Source organism: Dasypus novemcinctus, chromosome 11 (genome assembly GCF_030445035.2).
Source record: "Dasypus novemcinctus isolate mDasNov1 chromosome 11, mDasNov1.1.hap2, whole genome shotgun sequence".
Classification (NCBI taxonomy): domain Eukaryota; kingdom Metazoa; phylum Chordata; class Mammalia; order Cingulata; family Dasypodidae; genus Dasypus; species Dasypus novemcinctus.
In genome coordinates this window covers 8566937-8583879 of record NC_080683.1, presented here as the reverse complement: position 1 = coordinate 8583879, position 16943 = coordinate 8566937, and the positions used below count along the sequence as shown (strand labels likewise).

Genomic DNA, 16943 nt, shown 5'->3' with positions numbered 1-16943 from the left:
GATTCAGACCCCACTGTCTGACTCCAGAGCCTGGGGTTAACTAGAGAAAGAGAGAGAGAGAAAGGAGCAGGAGTGAGAAGCCTGACTGAGTAGAAGGCTGCAGTGCTTTCCAAACTGTGGCCATTGGGAAAGGCCGCCTTGGCGCCTCCTGACGCGTGTTGGTTGCGGCTCTCCCTGTCCTCTGGGGAACCCCAAGGAGCAACAGGTTCGGTGAACACAGATGTGCTTCCTACCGAGCTGGATCCCCTCAGACAGCTCCTTCCCGCACCTCCCGAGCTTGCTCTGCTTTTTATTTCGGCTCCACCCTCCTCACCGCCCACCCGCTCGCCCCCTGCCGGTGCCTACACTTCAGTGCCAGCCTCGGCGTATTACCTTATTAGGCTCTCAGACTACAAGAGTTCTGGAAAAGGCTCCCAGGGCAGAATAAAAGGAACTGCAGTGCAGAGCCAGAGGATGAGAAATCATTATTTCAGCAACTCTGGCTCCACTGAAAACACAAATAGGGGGAAACATATTCGGCCTCGAAAATAACTACAAGAAGCATCTGAAGAGGTCAGAATGGAGATGTGAAGGTGTCAATTTTTAGTGCGTGCTTAATTCTGTGTTTCGTAAGAGATCGGTCTTCATTCAGCCCTACCATGGCTGGCTTGCCTTCCCTCCCTTTCCCTCCCCTTCCCTCCCCTCCTGCTTTCTCTCTCTCTCCTGCCCCCCCTTCTTTCCCGAAATAGTTCCTAGAATCTACAGACCAATCTCTAGTTAACAGCCAAGGAAACTCAGGCCCAGAAAGTCTTTTTAAAAATGTAGGTACCTGTGGCCATAGGGGTCATAATTTAGCACATGCTTATGTATGGCACTTGCTAGGGTGTAAGCCCAGTTCAGCTCCCCCCCTCCCCAACACACTGATTTAATCCTCAAAACTCTGAGGTAAATGTTCTTGTCATCTCTATTTTACAGGTGAAAAAAACCGAGGCCCAAGGGATTTAGACCCCTTCCACGGTCACAAAGATCAGAATTATCAGAGCCAGGTGTGCAGTCAGCACCCCTAACCACAGAGCCGCACTGCCTCTGAGGCTCAGCCCCCCCCAGGTCTGGAGCCCTTCTCGCACCAGCCCTTTCTGGGTTCCATCCTGTGGCCTCCCTTCCTCTCGCTCGCTGCCCCCTCTCTCCTGGGCTCCAGGGTCCCACCACCCTGGCTGTCTTCCTCAGTGCCCTTCAGAAGGCCTTTTCACAACGTCACTGCTAACTGGGGGTCCTCTCCCCCCGGCTCCAGGCGCCCCACCCCACCTCGTCCCTCACCCCTGCTGCCTTGGGGCCCTCGGGGCTCCCACCTGCGCCTGCTCCTGGCTCCCAATGCCTCTGTCCCTGGGGACTGCAGCTCCCGTCAGGGCCCCAGTTCTCGGCTTTGTCTCGGGCTGGGTGCTTATTCTGCCGCCCCCAAACCGCGCATCCCGACACCCAGCCTTCTTGCCTTCTGTCCCCAGTGTATTTCAGACTCGCCATTCACTGTCTTCCCAGCCTGTGCCCCCCTGAGGCTCCCTGCTTGCAGGCCACTCTGAATGACCTCGAGCCTCCAGGCCTCCCCCGAAGCCCCTGCCTCCCTCCTGGTCCTCCAGCTTCCCTTCCAGGAAAAGGCCCCTTTGCACCCAGGCCCCTCTGCCCTGGCATGCCCTACCCTGGGCTTTTCCGACTCCTGACCCCGACAGTAGGAAATGCACATGACCCCGAGCCCAAGGAGGGTCAGGTCCCTAACGCTAAGGTACGCAGAGGCTCAGCGTGTCCCGGGGCGCTGGCACGGCGGGTGGCAGCGCTGTTTGTTCGAGTTAGGGTATGGGTGCCAGCCACGCCTGTGAGCATTCCAGTTTGTGTCCACGCCCAAGGGAGTTATTCGAAATCTTTACCCATACTTCAGCCTTGGTGCTAAACGATTAAAAAACAAAACAAAACAGTGATGCTGGAGGAGGAGAGGCGCGTCTGGGTGCGCAGGGGTAGGTAAGAGGTGGTCACCCGGGTGGGGACGGGAGGGCCTCAGAGCTGCAACTGTGCACCAGCGTAGGCGGAAGTCGTTGGCGGTTTTACCAGCTGCTGCTCGGTCCAGAGCCTTCCAGCTAACGGCAGCCCTGCCCCTGGCCCTCAGCTTCCTTGTTCCTGCCTGGGCCACCATTTACCCCCCTTTCAGATTCCTGGCCTCTCTGTTGCTCGCTACTTTCTGTGCCACCTGTGCTTGGGAGAGACCCTGAGATGTCACCTCTGATTAGTTCTGATTTCTGAAAGCAAAGCAGTTTACCCCGACCGACGGGAAGGGGGTTGGCGGTGGAGCCTATCCAAGGTCCGCCGGGCCAGTTACGGCCTCGTAACGGTAGGTTCTGGAAAAGGGCGGCACGACAGCCTCCGGGGCTTGGAAGGTGATGACCGGGCAGCCAGCCACGGGGCTTGGAAGGTGATGACGGGGCAGCCAGCCACGGCGTTCGCGGCAGGGAGAGGGGCGTTTTCTCATTGCACTGGGACCCCCCCAAGCAGGAAGCCCGCCAACCGTGACGAATCTTCAAAGTGCCTTGGCAACCGAGAGCTTTTATTTTGGCGGCAAACTCTTATCAGGAGTCTGTTGGCTGTGACTGGGACCTTGAACCACGTCCTTGAACTCTTTCAAATCTCACTCTCGTTATCTTTCATATTGCGAAATGGGAAAACAACAATGACTTACCTGAACTTGAAAAAGAGCCTGAGGAATAAAAGGGCTCTTTTGAGAATTGGTAATTAAAGGGAAAGAAGGAAACATTACCTCTGCCTTTCCTGTGGAACTGTATTTAGGATAGCTGCATAATTTCTTTTTTTAAAGATTTACTATCTATTATCTATCTATCTATCTATCTATCTATCTATCTATCTATCTATCTATCTATCTGTCTATTTATCCCCCCTCCTTGTTATTTTGCATTCGCTGTCTGCTCTGTCTGTTCCTTGTCTGCTCCTTGTCTTCTTGTTTCTCTCTTCTTTTTTTCCATCTTCTTTTTAGGAGGCATCGGGAACCAAACCCGGGATCTCCCATGTGGCAGGGAGGCACCCAATGGCTTGATTCACCTCTGCTCCCAACTCTGTCATTTCTGTTGATGAGAGAACACTCTATTTTACCAAAGAATGCCAGCTGATGGATGTAGAAATTATGTTAGAACTACAAAGTCAGCATTTTGCAAGCTCTAGTGAAATTTGATTCAAATAAGAATTGTCCACTGGTGTTAAAACAATTAGGTGACCCTCCTATTAGAATGGCTAAAATTAAAAAGCCTGACCATTGCTAAATGTTGCCAAGGATGTAGAGGAATCAAAACGCCTATACATTGCTGGTGGGAAAACAAAATGGTACAACCACTTAGAAAAAGAGTGCCAATTTGGCGGTGGACTTGGCCCAGTGGTTAGGGCGTCTGTCTACCACATGGGAGGTCCGCGGTTCAAACCCCGGGCCTCCTTGACCCGTGTGGAGCTGGCCCATGCGCAGTGCTGATGCGCGCAAGGAGTGCCCTGCCATGCAGGGGTGTCCCCCACATAGGGGAGCCCCACGCGCAAGGAGTGCGCCCCGTAAGGAGAGCTGCCCAGCGCGAAAGAAAGTGCAGCCTGCCCAGGAATGGTGCCGCACACACGGAGAGCTGACACAACAAGATGATGCAACAAAAAGAAACACAGATTCCCGTGCCGCTGACAACAACAGAAGCGGACAAAAACATGCAGCAAATAGACATAGAGAACAGACAAATGGGACTGGGGGGGAAGGGGAGAGAAATAAATAAATAAAATAAATAAATCTTTTAAAAAAAGAATGTTTAAAAATAAAATAAAATAAAAATTTAAAAAAAGAGTGGCAATTTATTAAAATGTTAAATATAAACCCCCTATATGACTCAGCCATTCCAGTTGTAGGTATTTACCCAAGAGAAACGAAAGCATGTCTGTACAAAGACTCAACCACAGATGCTCATAGCAGCTTTATTGGTATAGCCACAAAATGTAAAAGCCCAATGTCCACTACCAGATGAACAAATTGTGGTATTTTCATACAATGGAATACTACTCACCAATAAAAAGAAATTAGTTACGGATATACACACCAACATGAATGAATCTTAAATAATTATGCAGAGCGAAAGTACCCAGACTAAAAAAGAGTGCATGATTCCATTTGTATAAAACTCTACAAAATGCAAACTAATCTGTAGTGACAGAAAGTGGATCAATGGTTGCTTGGGGGTGTAGGGCGGGGAGGGGTAGAAGAGAGGAATTACAAAGGAACACAAGAAAACTTTTGGGAAACGGACTTTGGCCCAGTGGTTAGGGCATCCGTCTACCATATGGGAGGTCCGCGGTTCAAACCCCGGGCCTCCTTGACCCGTGTGGAGCTGGCCATGCGCAGTGCTGATGCGCGCAAGGAGTGCCCTGCCACGCAAGGGTGTCCCCCGCGTGGGGGAGCCCCATGCGCAAGGAGTGCACCCGTGAGGAGAGCCGCCCAGCGTGAAAAGAAAGAGCAGCCTGCCCAGGAATGGCGCCGCCCACACTTCCCGTGCTGCTGACGACAACAGAAGCGGACAAAGAAACAAGACGCAGCAAATAGACACCAAGAACAGACAACCAGGGGAGGGGGGGAAATTAAATAAATAAATACATCTTTAAAAAAAAAAAAAAAAAAAAAAAAAAGAAAACTTTTGGGGGTGGTGGATATATTCAGTCTTGATTGTGGTGATGGTTTCATGGATATACGGGCATACCTCATTTTATTGTACTTTGCTGATAGTACATTGTTTACGAATTGAAGGGTTGTGGCATTGAGCAAGGCTACGGGCACCATTTTTCTAATGGCACGAGCTCAGTTCATATCTGTCTTATTTTTTAAAAATGTCACACTTTTTAACATAATTTATTCAATTGCAAGCTTGTACCTTTTTTTTTTAAGTACCGGGGCTGGGGATTGAACCCAGGGCCTCGTATGTGGGAAGCCGGTGCTCAACCACTGAGCTACATCGGCTTCCCTGAGTTGGTTTCTTGTTTGTTTGCTTGTTGTTTGTTTTTGTTTTTATTGTTGTTCGGACGCACTGGGGACTGAAAATGGAACCTCCCATGTGGGAAGCAGGTGCTCAACCACTTGAGCCATATCCACTCCCCTGTCACATTTTAGATTTTTAAAAAAAATTTATTTCTCACTCCTTTCCCCATGTTGTCTGCTCCCTGTGTCCATTTGCTGTGTGTTTTGCGTCCACTTGCATTATTGGCGGCACTGGGAAACTGCATCTCTTTTTTGTTGTGTCATCTTGCTGCGTCGGCTCTCCATGTGTGCAGCGCCACTCCTGGGCAGGTTGCACTTTTTTCATGTGGAGCGGCTCTCCTTGCTGGGTGCACTCCTTGCGCATGGGGCACCCCTACACAGGGACAACCCTGTGTGGCACGGAACTCCTTGTGTGCTGCAGCACTACACATGGGCCTGCTTACCACACCGGTCAGGAGGCCCTGGGGATTGAACCCTGGACCTTCCATATGGTAGACGGACACTCTATTAGTTCAGCCATGTCCACTTCTCTCACATTTTTTTTTTAAGATTTTTTTTTTTTCTCTCTCTGCTTACTGACCCCCCCCCAGTTGTCTGTTCTCTGTGTGCATTTGCTGTGTGCTCTTCTGTGACCACTTCTATCCTTATCAGCAGCACCGGGAATCTGTGTTTCTTTTTGTTGCGTCATCTTGCTGCATAAGCTCTCCATGTGGGCAGCGCCATTCCTGCGCAGGCTGCACTTTCTTCCGCGCTGGGCAGCTCTCCTTACGGGGCGCACTCCTTGCGCGTGGGGCTCCCCTACGCGGGGGACACCCCTGCGTGGCAGGGCACTCCTTGCGCGCATCAGCACTGCGCATGGGCCAGCTCCACACGGGCCAAGGAGGCCCGGGGTTTGAACCGCGGACCTCCCATGTGGTAGACAGATGCCCTAACCACTGGGCCAAGTCCGCTTGCCCCCTCACATTTTAATTAACGTATGTACATTGTTTTTGAGGCACACTTAATAGACTACAGTATAGTGTAAATGTAAATTTTATATGAACTGGAAAACAAAAAAAAGCTCATGTAACATGCTTTATTGTGATATCTGCTTTACTGTGGTGGTCTGGAACTGAACCTGCAGTATCTTCGAGATATGCCTAAATATATATACTTGAGTACCAGAGTGAGGACTGTAGTAGGCAAAATAATGGCCTCTCCAAAGATACTCACCTCCTAATCCTTAGAACCCATGAAGATGTTATCTTACATGAGAAGGAGAAATTAAAATAGCAAATGGAATTAAGATGGCTAACCAGATTACCTAAAAATGGTGAGTGTATTAGTAAGCCAAAGGGGTGCTGATGCAAGTACCAGAAATCTGTTGGCTTTTATAAAGGGTATATATTTGGGGTAACAGCTTGCAATTACAAGGCCTTAAAGAGTTCATCTCAAGGCTGCTTTGTCACCAAAGTCTGTTACCACATGTTGAAGCAAGATGGCGGGCCATCTCTGCCTGGTCTCTTGGGCCTTCTCAGCTGCTCAGCTTCTCTGTTCTCTTTGGCTACAAACTATCAGGCAAATAGCTAATCTCTCTTTCCCAGGCTTTAGCTATTTGAGCCTTCTCCTTTCTGTCACATGGCAGGAGCTAAATGACCAAGTTCTCTCCTCTTCCGTGTCTTCTTGAGTGAGTGTCCATTTCTCAGCCCACCAAGGGGGTGGGGACTCAACCCTGAGTCACAGCCCACTGACATAGTCACAGCAAAAGCCCTAATAGATTTAATCAAGTAAACTTAAACCTTTGAATTTAATGCAGTCAAAGGGTATCATACCCAGAAGAACAGACCAGTTAAAAAACATAGTTTCTCTCTTCTGGGATTCATAAACAATCTCAAATTGCCACACTCCACCCTTGCCAAATGCCAGAGAAAGCTCACCCTCTCTGTACACATGGGTGGGGTTTCTCTCTCCACCCAAGGTGATGTCTTAATGCCAGACCTCAGCTTCCATGGTTTTCCTCTTAAAGCCATTTTTCCCTTTCACCTTTCCTGTCCATGTCCCTTTTGGTCCAGGCTGACAGTGGTTTTGTTCATACAGAGCTTGCAAAAAGCTTGTCGGTTTAGCCTGCAGGAAGCAGGGGTCCAAGCCATCAAACAGTAAGACTTTCCACAGATCTTTCCTGGAAAACTGCATTTTCAATCCTGACTTACAAGTTCCAGGTTTAGCTAATTCCTCATATGGGGCCCTATCATCTGGAAGTTTGATTTCCAGAGGCTTAGAATTTCTGTAATCATTTTCTGGTTACTTTGTGCCCAACAATTCAGTTCTCCATTTATCTCTTTTGTATAGCATTTTGCTATAAGCTGCAAGGAGAGAGCAAGCCACATCCTCTTATATTTTTCTTCTTTTAAAGATTTACTTATTTATTTATTTATTTCTCCCCTCCCCCTCATTGTTCTGCTCTCTGTGTCCATTCACTGTGTGTTCTTCTGTGTGTGCTTGTTTTCTGTTTAGGCAGCACCGGAAACCGATCCTGTGATGTTCAGGAATGGCAGGGAGGCACTCAATCTCTTGCGCCACCTCAGTTCTCTGGTCTGCTGCATCTCTTATTGTCTCGCTGTGTCTCTTTTTTTTTTTTTTAATTTTTTTTGAAAGATTTATTTTTTATGTATTTCTCTCCCGTTCCACCCATTGTCTGCTCTCTGTGTCCATTTGCTGTATGTTCTTCCATATCCGCTTGCCTTCTTGTCCTGCGGCACCAGGAAACTGTGTTGCTTTTGTTGATGTTGTTGCATCATCTTGCTGTGTTAGCTCTCCCTGTGTGCGGCTCCACTCCTGGATGGGCTGTGCTTTTTGCATGCGGGGCAGCTCTCCTTGCAGGATGCAAACTTTGCACATGGGGCACCCTACACAGGGGACACCCATGCATGGCATGGCACTCCATGTGTGCAGCAGCACTGTGTGTGGGCCAGCTCACCACAAGGGCCAAGAGGCCCTGGGTGTCAAACCCTGGACCCTCCATATGATAGGCTGACACTCTATCAGTTAAGCTACAACCGCTTCCCTCTGTGTCTTTTTGTTGCGTCATCTTGCTGTGCCAGCTCACGTGCAGGCCAGCACTCTACATTGGGCCAGCTCACTGCACAGGCCAGCTTGCCTTAATCAGGAAGCCCCGGGAATCGACTTTACCCTATAACTTTTTAAGAAAAATTAATTTATTGAAGTGTATCACTCATACATAAACATACATAAACAATAAGTGTATAATATAATAGTTGTGAACTTACAAAACAAACATTTATAACATCATATAGGACTGTCATAACTCACCCTACCACCAATAGCTGGCATTGTTGTTAAACCTTTTTAACTAATGATTAAAGAGCATTGTCAAAATATTACTACTGGGAAACGGACTCTGGCCCAGTGGTTAGGGCGTCCGTCTACCATATGGGAGGTCCGCGGTTCAAACCCCGGGCCTCCTTGACCCGTGTGGAGCTGGCCATGCACAGTGCTGATGCGCGCAAGGAGTGCCGTGCCACGCAAGGGTGTCCCCCGCGTGGGGGAGTCCCACGCGCAAGGAGTGCGCCCGTGAGGAGAGCCGCCCAGCGTGAAAAGAAAGAGCAGCCTGCCCAGGAATGGCGCCGCCCACACTTCCCGTGCCGCTGACGACAACAGAAGCGGACAAAGAAACAAGACGCAGCAAATAGACACAGAGAACAGACAACCAGGGGAGGGGGGAAATTAAATAAATAAATAAATCTTAAAAAAAAAAAAAATATTACTACTAACCAAACTGTTTTCCCCCCAACCAACCATATTATTATTACCTTTATATCATTTACATATGAACATACATAAACAATTAAGTGTATAGTAAAAGTTGTGAACTTATAGAGCAAACATGCATAACATCATACAGGGGTCCCATACATCAACCCTCTACCAACACCTTGCATTATTGTGAGACATTTGTTACAAATTATGAAAGAATATTGTCAAAATCATACTACATAATCATAGTCCTTATCTTACATTTGGTGTATTTTTCCTCCAACCCACTCTATTATTAACTTTTAAATATATTTTTTATGACAGAAGTTGTAAACATATAAAACAATCATGCACATATGCAGAATTCCCAAACAACACCCCTCCATCAACATACCACACAGTGGTGGAACATTTGCTACATCTGATTGTTACCATGTCCATAGTGTACATTTGGCACGCATTTTCCATACTCCCTCATTATCAGCACAGTAGATGCAAGAATATTATATTATTACTGCTAACCACAGTCCATAGGTCACTCCAACTGTATTTTTCCTATGCTTCTCTGCATTCCCAAAACCCTGAAGTAGTGATGTACGTTTGCTCCAGCTCACAAAGGACACTGTTGCATCTGAACCATCAACCACAATTCCCATCCACCTCTTGGTTTACTGTGCTATTCAGTTCCTAGATTATTCTCTAGCATTCTGTTAGTTGGCATTTATATCCCTGGACTACCATTTTCAGCCACATCCCTATTTATAAGCTAGCTGTTACTCACTATGTATTACCATCTACTCTATACATCTCCACACTTTTACAGTAAAGCTAATTAAAACTTCTACATACATTAAACATGAGTAGTCCATCTCAAGGAAGCGGACATGGCTCAACTGATAGAGCATCTGCCTACATATGGCAGGGTTCGATACCCAGGGCCTCCTGACCCATGCGGTGAGCTGGCCTACGCATAGTGCTGCCACGCGCACGGAGTGCCGTGCCATGCAGGGGTGTCTCCTGAGTAGGGGAGCCTCATATGCAAGGAGTGCACCCTACGAAGAGAGCTGCCTGATGTGAAAAAAAGTGTAGCCTGCCCAGGAATGGCACCACACACATGGAGAGCTGACACAGCAAGATGACAAAACAAAAATGAGCCGCTTGATAGTCCAAGTGGACGCAGAAGAACACACAGCACTTGGACACAGAGAGCAGACAAAAGGGGAGAAGGGGAGAGAAATAAATAAAAAATAAATCTTAAAAAAATAAAAGTAGTACACTCAGTCCTCCTCTTATCTCCTTTAAGAATCCACCACCTACCACCAGGGCTTGAAAATATTTTCCTACAATTTCTTCTAGAAGTTTTATGGTTCTTGCTTTTATTTTTAGGTTTTTTGATCCATTTTGAGTTAATTTTTGAATAAGATGCGAGATAGGGTCCCTCTTTCCTTCTTTCAGCTATGGATATCCAATTCTTTCAGCACCATTTGTTGAATGGACTCTTCTGCCCGAGCTGTGTGGTTTTGACAGGCTAGTCAAAAATCACTTGACTGTACATGTGAGGGTCTGTTTCTGAACCACCAATTTGGTTCCATTGGTCTATGTGTCTGTCTTTATGCCAGTACCATGCAGTTTTTACTACCATAACTAGGTAATATGATTTAAAGTCTGGAGATGAGGGTTCACTTTTCCTTTTTATGATGTTTCTGGCTATTCAGGACCCCTTACCCTTCCAAATGAATTTGATGATTGTGTTTTCCATTTTTAAAAATATGCTGGTTGAATTTTTTCGGGATTGCGATCTGTATATCAATTTGAGTAGAATTGATAACTTAATGATATTTAGTCTTCTAATCTGTGAGCATGGAATGTTTTTTCAGTTATTTAGGACTTTTTTGAATTCTTTTAACACTGAGTTGCAGTTTTTTGAATACAAGTGCTTTACATCACTGATTAAGTTTATTCCTGACTATTTGAGTTTTATCGGTCATATTTTATTTTCACCACTCTTTTGACACTTTCAGTTACTTTTATTGATATAATCTTCATTTCTAGACTCTCTTCCAGGCCTCTCTCTCTCTCTCCTGTCTTTTCTCTTCAGGCTCTAGTACCCGCTTTAGTATTTCCTGAAAATCTGGTCTCTTGCTTAGAAAATCTCTCCATTTCTGTTTATCTGTGAATATTCTAATCTTGCCCTCATTTTTGAAAGATAGTCTTGCTGGATATAAGATTCTCAACTGGAAGTTTTTCTCTTGTAGTACCTTAAATAGACCACTGTCTTCTTGCCTTCTCTGGTGAGAAATCAGCACTTAATCTTATTGGCTATCCTGTATATGTTATGCATTGCTTTTCTCTTACTGTTCTCAGAATTCTTTCTTTGTCTTTGGCATTTGATATTCTGATGAGTATGTGTCTTGGAGTTGGTCTGTTTGGATTTTTTCAGATGGGAGTATGTTGTGCTTCTAAGACATGGATATCTATGTCCTTCAATAGGGTTGGGAAATTTTCTACCATTATTTCTTCAAATATTTCTTCTGCCCCCTTTCCCTTCTCTTCTCTTTCTGGGACACCCATGACCTGGATGCTTGCACGCCTTTTGCTGATATTTAGTTCCCTGAGAACTTGTTCAATTGTTTCCATTCTTTTCTTCATCTGTTCTTCTGTATGTTCACTTTCAGAGGCCATGTCTTCAAGCTCACCAGTCCTTTCTTCTGCTTCCTCAAATCTGCTACTATATGATTCCAATGTTTTTAAATTTCATTTACTGCACCTTTCATTCCCATAAAATCTGCTATTTTTCTATGTATGCTTTCAAATTCTTCTTTGTGCTCATCCAGTGTCTTCTCAATATCCTTAATCTCTTTAGCTGTCTCATTGAATTTATTAAGGAGATTTGTTTGCACATCTATGATTAGTTGTCTCAACTCCTTTATATCATCTGGAGGCTTATCTTGTTCCTTTGACTGGGCCATAGCTTCCTGTTTCTTGGTGTGGATTGTAATATTTTGTTGGTGTCTTGGCATCCGGCTTACTAGAGTATTTATTCTGTGTGCAGTTTTTCTCTTTAGTTTAGGGCTTCCTCCCCTTTTCCCTTCCTGGTTGTGCAGTAGGAGCCAAGGTTGTAATTGGTGTTATAAACTGTGGAGGCTCAAGCTGCCCTCGTTGCCCCAGGGACCAACGAAGCTTCTCCCAACTTTCTCTTTGCCAGGGGTAGGGACAGAGTCACAGCTGTGTGGAATAATCCAAGTCATGCAGGCCCAGACTGTAGTTGCCCAGAGAGACTGATGAAGCTTCACACCCCTTTCTCCCTTGCTTGTGGTGGGCATGGAGTTGCAGGAACTGGCAGCAATCTATGCAGTGCAGGTCCAAGATGGCCAGAGTTGCCCTGCTAGACTTCTGATTATTAAGTCCATGCCAGCCAAAGGTACCTGCAGTTAACTGTATAGGCTGGTGCAGAGCCCGCCAGGCTCCTCCCTGCCAGAAGCCTAGGCTAGGGCTGCAGGCTGATCTGGGTGAAAGAAACTGGTTCCTACCGTCACTGTGATTTTCAGTTCTGGCTTTCCCTCAGGCTGGCCGTGGAGTCAAAATGACAGCCACCGGCCTCTTTCTGACCTGGGCAGACTCACACCCCAGCCATTCCTAGGGTTATATCTCAGCCAGCCGAGTCTACCAATCAGTAGCCAAAATCAGCAACCAACCATCTCTTCCTCCCCTGTTCTTGGGAAGTGGAACTTCCAATTCCAGCCACAGAACAGCTCCTGGGGCGGCTTGTGCCACCAGAGTAGGATAATCACTGGCCTCCGCGTCTTGGCTGGTAACTTCCTGGAGAGGATGGCACAGGTCCCGCAGCTTCCTCCCTGCTGGAGGTGGGGCCAGGGCCTAGGCTAGAGCTGTAATCTGACCTGGATGGAAAGAATCAAGTCCCCACCAGCACTGGGATTTTCAGTCCACCCCACTTCCCCCTGTGGCTGGTGCAGAGTTAAGATGGTGGTTTCCAGCCTCTTTCTGACTTGGACAGGCTCAAACTTTAGCTGTTCTCAGAATTATACTTTAGCCTGCTGAATTTACTCCTCAGTAGCTGAAGTTGGCACCCAACCATCTCTTCCTATGCCATTTTTGGCAAGTGGAGCTTTCAATTCCAGTTGTGGAAACAGCTCCCGAGGCAGCTTGTACCTCCAGTGGAGGATGGGCACTAGCCTCCGGGGCATGGAATGCTCTACTTATGAGTCTTCTCTGCAGACGGGCAGTCTCCTCCTTCCACTCCCCCAAGGATGTTGCAGGATGCTCTTCTGGCCTCCTGGAGCCCCCACACAGGTGCTCTGGGTGTTTGCTAACTGCCCTGTAGCAGGAGCTGACTCTAGGCACTCCTTACTCCACCGCCATCTTGCTGGTTGTCCTAAAGATTTATTTATTTCCCCTGCCTCTCCTCTTTCCTCCGTTGTCTGTACTCTGTGTCCATTCGCTGTGTGTCCTTCTATGTTTGTTTGTCTTATCATTAGGCAGCTCTGGGAACCAATCCTGGGACCTTTCGGAGTGGGAGAGAGGCGACTGTTCTCTTGTGCCACCTCAGCTGCCCTTATAACTTTTAGTTTACAGGAAACAGTACAAGTTAAGAACTGTGGTAAGGATGCAGACCAACAAACCTAGAAGGTGGAACATTCTGCATATCTGGCCTGGTCTCTTTGGAAATGGATTCTGCTGGATGAGAAGCAACAAAGGGCCATAACAACTAGACAAATGAGCAATTTTAATGAAACCAATACTGGTTTCATTAAAATTGCTATAAGGTATATTTCAGGGGAAATTGAAATATGACCTGAATATTAGATAAAATGAAAGTTTACAAGAGTGAAAAGGAAGAGATTGTTGATTGGAAAAAAAAAAACAGCTTACAAAATAATATGAAGCATATGGCTTTATTTGGGTTAAAAAAAAAAACAAACATGGCTCAAGCAGCTGAGTGCCTGCTTCCCACAGGGGAGGTTCTGGGTCCAATCCCTGGACCCTGGTACCTAAAAAAAAACTATATAGAAAAAGATCCAAAATGTCATACACTAAGAAGTTAGCAGTTATAATCTCTGGTGAGGTAATCGGGCAATTTCTTACTTTTGCCTGCCTGTATTTTCTAGCATTTTATGCTGTATATGTATGTTATTATAATAATAAAACATTATTTTTTTCATAGTATATTAAAATTACACGGTACACAGATAATATAAGGACGCATTTGGACTATATTAGCACTCTTGTGCTGCTCCCCAGGATCCGGGGCTGTGATAATAGCTAGTGTTAACTGAGTGCTCATGAGTGCCTGGGGAGTTCTAACTTCTTTACTTGTTTTCATTCAGTAGTTTTAAACCTTTTTGATGTTGACTCAAAAGAAAATATACATTCAACAGAGCAATGTCCTACACTCGTAGTATTTATATACTAGTGTACTCTTCTCAATGGAAACAAGGGTTTCAGAAAACAATTACCACCCTTTGTTCCATGAATTCTCATATCTTGGGTTTGAGTGTACTCCATCCAACTCTGTAACGACCCACTACATTGATTTCATGACCTGACCTGCTAATGAATCTTGACCTACAGCTGTTTGTGTTTTGTTTTTTTCAGGAGGTACCAGAGATTGAACCCAGGACCTCGTATATGTGGTGGGTACAGTAACAGTTCCTACTTTATAGGGGTGTGTGTGTGTATTCAAATAGGTTAAAAGTGTTTTTATATTGTATATGAAGTGCAGGAGCTCAAATGCTGAGCTACACCCACTCTCTCCCCCACTGCTTTTTTTAAAATTCTCTCTTTTTTTTTAAGATTTATTTTTATTTCTCTCCACTTCCCCCCACCCCGCCCCAATTGTCTGTTTTCTGTGTCCATACACTGTGTGTTTTTCTATGTCTGCTTCTATCCTTATCAGCGGCATGGGAATCTGTGTCTCTTTTTGTTGCATCATCTTGCTGTGTCAGCTCTCTGTGTGTGCTGGGCCGCTCCTGGGCAGGCCGGACTTTCTTTTGCCCTGGGCGGCTCTCCTTATGGGATGCACTCTTTGCATGTGGGGGTCCCCTAGGCGGGGGACACCCCTGCGTGGAACGGCACTCCTTGTGCGCATCAGCACTGCGCATGGGCCAGCTCCACACGGGTCAAGGAGGCCCGGGGTTTGAACTGCGGACCTCCCATGTGATAGGTGGATGCTCTATCCGTTGAGCCAAGTCCACTTTCCTCCACTGCTTTTTTTTGACTTATGGTTTTAAAAACACTTTTAACCTATCTTAATACATGCACACACCCCTATAAAGTAGGAACTGTTACTATACCCGTTTTTCAGAAGGGGAAATTCTGGCCCAAAGAAGTTAAATAACTTGCCGAAGCCCACACGACCAAGAAAGTGAGAGGGGAAGGCAGGATTCCAGCGCAGCCAGCCAGCCGCACAGCCTGCACTGAGACCCCAGCCACAGGGCCTCACTCCAGCCGCGTGGCGGTAAGTGAGAATCCGCTGATAGGTGTCTCCCACCCTCCAGAGGGGCGAGTCACGCGTTAGGTTGGCAGAGAGCTCTGGTAAGGGTGGTTAGGGTGTTCAAGGTCAAAGGGGATTTAGGGAGCAGGGGCCCCATCCTCTGACTCTCGTATTTCATGATGAACAATAGTATCGTATAAAGAGCAAGTCAGATGATTCCCATTCAAATATTGGCTTCGTCCCAGGGACAGATGCAGATTCTGTGGGAACTGAAGCTTATTCTGTTTCAAAATCTCTCTCTCACTCTCTTCAAGATTTATTTTATTTATTTACCTCTCCCCATTGTTTGCATTTGCTGTTTGCTCTCTGCGTTGGTTCATTGTGTGTTCTCTGTGTCTGCTCATCTTCTTTTTTTTTTTTTTAGGAGGCACCAGGAACTGAACCAGGATCTCCCATATGGGAGGGAGGCACTCAATGTCTTGAACCACCTCTGTTTCCTCCTTGTTGTAGCTCTCATTGTGTTTCTTCATTGTGTCTCATTATTGTGTGATCTTGTTGCATCATCTTGTGAGTCAGCTCACCGTGCCAGCTTGCTGTCTTGCTTGTCTTCTTTAGGAGGCACCTGGTAACTAAACCCAGGTGGGCACCCAACTGCTTGAGCCACATACACTCCCCTTCAAAATCTCTTTTTAGGCAGAATAATAAAAATCATGGTATAATGCCTTCAAGGGGCCCATTGTAAGTGAAGCTATTTACGCTTGAACTTCATTAGCTCCCTAGTTGATTTGCCCCTGTCTGCCCTTCATTAATCCTTCATTTCTAACACTCAGTTTTCTCATCTCTGAGATAGGGGCAACAATTCCTGCTTCTCATGTTTGCCAGAGGATTCACTGAAATACTTTAACTGAAAGGCCTAGTACAGAGTTCATTGAGTGGACACTCAATAAATGATTGCTGATAAAAATAAAATATTGGTTTTAATAAAAATTGTTCTTGAAAAATCAACTGGAGCCATTTTTCCAACAGAGTTTTTGAAATAAGATGTGATATAGAGAAAAATAATTTTTGACAGTGAAAGTCTCAGCTCTGCAACTCTGTGCTCCCTGGAGCCCAATTATTTTGGTTTCTCCGAAGCTAGCTCCCCAAGGAGAAGTCTAAGGGAGAATAAGAAAGCAGAGCATCCAAAACAAGGCTAGATGGAATATCATAAGAAGAAGGTTGTCTGCAGGGACTCCAAAGGCCAGATTTCACCTTGCGGATGTCAACAAGAGAAGATATTTAACCATTTTAAGTCTTTCTCAAGCAGTCAAAGAAGGCAGATTTCATGGTGGCCATGTCACGCTGAGAGAAAGGCAGCTGGAAAGACTCCATCCTGGCCGAGTGTCAAGCTCTTTGTCACCTACCAGCAGACAAATTAGGTTTGTTGTGCTGCCATGTGGTGAAGGAGCATCAAAAAACAAGAGGGGGGAGCAGATGTGGCTCAAGCAATTGAGCTTCTGCCTGCCACATGGGAGGCCCCACTTTCGGTTCCTGGGGCCTCCTGGAGAAGACGAGCTGGTGAGACAGGCAGGTGCGACAAGCTGATGCAACAAGATGATGCAACAAAGAGGAAAGACAATGAAAGACACACCAAACCAGGGAGCTGAGGTAGCTCAAGTGATTGAGCACCCTCTTCTACATGGGAGGTCCCAGTTTCGGTTCCTGGTGCCT

General features: G+C 46.3%; 1 long non-coding RNA gene across 1 annotated transcript; it reads left to right on the top strand.

The window, feature by feature from the left end:
• The first annotated feature begins 1919 nt into the window (after positions 1-1919).
• On the top strand, positions 1920-16238 carry LOC105745381 (uncharacterized). The gene is made up of 4 exons (XR_001118102.3): positions 1920-1985; positions 14396-14433; positions 15105-15257; positions 15658-16238. It is a non-coding gene; the product is annotated as an uncharacterized lncRNA (long non-coding RNA).
• Positions 16239-16943: the final 705 nt, after the last annotated feature.